This window comes from Orycteropus afer, unplaced genomic scaffold, assembly GCF_000298275.1.
Source record: "Orycteropus afer afer isolate SDZICR_OR568_19922 unplaced genomic scaffold, OryAfe1.0 scaffold00058, whole genome shotgun sequence".
Classification (NCBI taxonomy): Eukaryota; Metazoa; Chordata; class Mammalia; order Tubulidentata; family Orycteropodidae; genus Orycteropus; species Orycteropus afer.
The window spans coordinates 4,764,507-4,769,080 of NW_006921645.1; positions in this window are offsets into that span (position 1 = coordinate 4,764,507).

The window sequence follows — 4,574 nt, forward strand, 5'->3', positions numbered from 1 at the left end:
TCCCTGAGTGCAGCTTTTTATTTAATTTATTTTTAATAGTTGAAGGATGCAGTAGTCTACCTGCTTGTCAACTTCGCCCAATTGCTTTTGTAAAGACTGCCTTCCAAAATGTGCATGGACACTGAGGATTCCTTTTATGGAGTGCTGCACTCCATAATTGATTGAAAGGAGACTTCTTTGAATTTCAGGGAAGAAACTAGCAGCAAAAAACCTTAAATATCTGATTGTCTTACTCCTCAGAGGTTGCTGTTGTCAATTAATGAGTGATGCAGTCAACTGTTTGCTTTTGGAAGGTGTTTGATCACCAGGAGGCACCCTAACCCTTTAAATCTTTAATTGACAGGGTACATTGTTGGAAGAAGGTCACAGTGATGCGGTGTTTTGCAGCCATCTGTCATGGTACTGTCAGACCACTCCAAATGTGCATACTCTGTAACCCCAAATCCTTGGAGAAAAAGGTCTCCACTGTTGTTGGAAAAGATTCCAACCTGTTGCTCTGTGAACAGGACTCCACCACAAGGAGGGGCTCAGGAATGAGGGATGGTAGCTGGTTAATGTATGTGACTTACTTAGGAGAAATTAGAACCTAGTCCTTTCATAAATCTCACCTCTCCTTGAATCCAAAAGTTTATTCCAATTTCTTTTTCTAGCATTTTACTTTTTACATGGTGGCTTGGGCCTCTAGAATCCTAACACTGCCATTTTGTGTAATTTCATGCAGTTATTGAAAGTTCTCTGAATTCTATAGAACACTTTCTCATTAGTTCTTCTTCATCCCTTAAAAGTTAAGTCTATGCTTTGGTATATTTTATTCAGATTAATTTGTATCATGTGATTAAGTGTGGAAACTTCATGCTGGGATTTTTTTTTTTAGTACTTTTCCCACCCAATCCTGTGGAAGTGTGGATACTGTCTAAGATGAAGGAGTTCCTTCCTCTGTCCTACATGGAACCTGCAGACATGAACAGAGAGGCACAGTAGTTCACTGACAAAAATAAAGTCTGTTCCACACCACTCTCAAGCCAAAAAATGTGCCCCTGTTTGGCATACATCTCTCATCATCTCCCTTCTCTTCTCTCCCCTTCTTAAAAATAATGCTCCGTTGAATATTTTGTTACATGTTTCAGGGATACATTTTTGTGGTATTTTTTCCTGTATACCCATTTCTCACTTATCAATATGTTAGGTTCCCAAGACCAAGTTACTATGTAAAAAGCGACATCAGGTAAAAATGGAGATGAGACATTAGATCACAAAGTGGAGCATGACTGCGTTGTTACCTAACTGTCCTACTTCATCATTACATGACTGCAAATCACATAACTGGCAAACAGCTGAGAATCATGGCCCAACAAAGCTGACAAATAACCTTACCCATCACAGCCAGCATTGCCTTTGCCTCACACTATAGCATTATTTACTGCTAGACACATGTCGTTAATGTGCAAAATAGTAGGATTTTTTTACTATAGTTATAGTAAATGTGAAATGTCAGATAAGATAGTCAAGAAGTGAGGAGTAGGTGTATATATCACTGAGTAGAATTGCTGAGAAAAAGAGAATACATATTTTTAATTTGATTGGGAAATATTCAGCTTCTCTACAGAATGGCTGCATTAGTCTATATTTCTACCAGCAATGAATAATCATTCCTGCACTTCCACATTCCCACAAACACTTGACATTGCCCAACTTCCCATTTTGTCTGTCTGTATTTTTAGCTTTTTATTTTGATTTCGGTGAAAGTTTACAAAGCAAGTTAGTTTTCCATTCAAAAATACTTACACATTTTATTTCATGACATTGTTTACATTCCCCACAATGTGATAGCACTCATTCTACTTCCTTTCTGTGTTTCCCATTTCCATTTTTTCTTTTCCCCAATCCTTTCTTGCCTTCTAAACTTTGAATCTGGGCAAATTCTGCCCTTTTGATCTCCTATGGTTGATGATTCTAAGGAATGTGTACCTTCCTGTTGTTATTGTTCACTAAATAGACCTGTCTGTGTTTAGTTGAAAGTTAAGCCAAGAAGGTGAGTTCAGTACCAGTCTTAAATGACTAAGGGTCATAGTCTTGGGGGTTCCACTAATTTCTATCCCACCAGTAAACCAAGTTTTCTTCAAGATTTTCAGTTTTTTTCCACATTTTTCTCCCACTCTATCCAGGACCTTCTATTGTGATCACTTTCAGATAGCCAGGCATGATTTAGGTCTTCTGGTCTCACGGTCATGGAGGCTGAGGTTTGTTTGGTCTATTAGTCCTTTGGACTAATTGTTTCCATACATCTTTAAGTTTCTTTGCTCCAGATGAGAAGAGACCAATAGTTGCATGTTATATGGCTGCTCACAACCTGTTAAAGCCTCAGTCACTATTCACCAAAGTAGGATGTAGAACATTTTCTTGTGGACTATGTTGTACTGATTGACATTGTCCCCTGAAACTATGTTTCTGAACCCTCAGACCCAACAACTCATTTCCTCAAGGTGTTTGGGTATGGCTAAGAAATTTTCATAATTTTGCCCCCTGAATGTTCTACTATATTCATGGATATATTTACAGCTGATATAAACACAAATGTAGAAATAGCTTCTGTCAAATTTATATGCATTCCCCCTTTTCTTAAAGGTGTAACAGTAATACATTTAATGATTATTTCTCTTACTACTCCATCTTTTTATGTGTATCCTTTTTATGCTTGTTAGCTTACACAGATGCTTTCATCATTTTACTCTTGGGTTTGTTTGTTTAATTCTAATTAATTTAAATTTATATAGTCACATGTGGTTAGTGTCTAGCAGATTTGATACGGTAGTTCCATATAACAATTCTCCACTATTTTCAGGCATTGCAGTATTTTCTCCTTATACATGGATTTCTACATTTAATAATTGCTCTTTATTTTAATGTAGTAGGTGTATAATATTTTGCTTTATGATTTATACTTCAAATTTTTATCATACATGTCTACTTTAGTACCTGTGCTTAGGATTCACTAGTGTATATACCCATGAATGGAATTGCAGGACCATGTCATTCAGGCATACTTGCCTCCAGAATATATTGTCAGATTGCTCTATAAATGGCTGCACCTGTTTATACTCTCACAGTGTAAGAGGGTTCCAGTCCCCCATATCCTTTCTGTTACTGTTGTTATGTGTTGTAGGGTTGGCTCCGACTCATAGTGACACCAAGTCCAACAGAACAAAACACTGGCTGGTCCTGCTTCATCCTCACAATCCTTCCCATACTTGAGCCCACCATTGCAGCCACTGTGTCAGTTCATTTTGTTGAGGGTCTTCCCCATTTTTGCTGACCCTCTGTATTAGCAAGCATAATATCCTTCTCCAGGGAATGGTCCCTTCTGACAATATGAGTGAAGTTGGTGAGGTGAAGTCTGGCCATCCTCACTTATTTTTTTCTTTATTTTATTTTATTTTTGCAGTGTTTCCTTCCCTCCCCTCATTCTCAATTCTAAGGAGCATTCCAGCTGCACTTCTTCCAGGACAGATTTATTAGTTCTTCTGGCAGTCCAAAGTATTTTCAGTATGCTTTGCCAATACCACAATTCAAAGGTATTGACTATTCTTTGGTCTTCCTTATTCATTGTCCAGCTTTCACATGTGTATAAGGCAGTTGAAAACACTATGGCTTGGGTTGGGTTTACCTTAGTCTTCAAAGTGAAATATTTTCTTCCTAACACTTTAACGAAGTCTTTTGCAGCACATTTGCCCAGTGCAATATGAAATATGATTTCTTGACTGCTGCTTCATGGGTGTTGATTGAGGATCCAAGTAAAATGAAATCCCTGACAACTTCAATTTTTCTCCACTTATCATGATGTCCCTTACTGGTCCAGTTGTGAGGATTTTTTTTTTTTTTTTTTGTATTGAAGTATAATCCATACAGAAGACTGTACTCTTTGATCTTCATCAGTAAGTGGTTCAAGTCATCTTCATTTTAAGCAAGGAAAGTTGTGCTATCTGCATATTGCAGGCTGTTAATTAGTCTTCTTCCAATACTGATGCTGTGTTCATCTTCATACAGTCCAGCTTCTTGGATTATTTGCTTAGCATGCAGATTGAATAAGTACGGTGAAAGGATACAACCCTGACACACTCCCTTCCCAATATTAAACTACATATTCCCTTGTTCTCTTTGAATAGCAAACTCTTGGTCTATGTACAGGTTCCTCATGAGCACAATGAAATGTTCTAGAATTTCCATTCTTTGCAATGTTACCCATAGCTTGCTATGATCCACATGGTAGGATGACTTTGCATAATCAATAAAACATAGGTAACATTTTCCTGTAATTCTTTGCTTTCATCTAAGATCCATCTGATATCAGCATCCTTTGTTCCATATTTGCTCCTGAATCCAGCTTACATTTCTGGAAGTTCTCTGTCAATGTAGTGCTACAACCATGTTTGAATTATCTTCAGCAAGATTTTACCTGCATGTGATATTAACGACATTGTTTGACACTACTCATCAATTGTGAAACTTACCCACATGTTCTGAGTTATTATCCCACTAATTTGACATATTTTTGATTCCTTCTGGTAAATTCTATT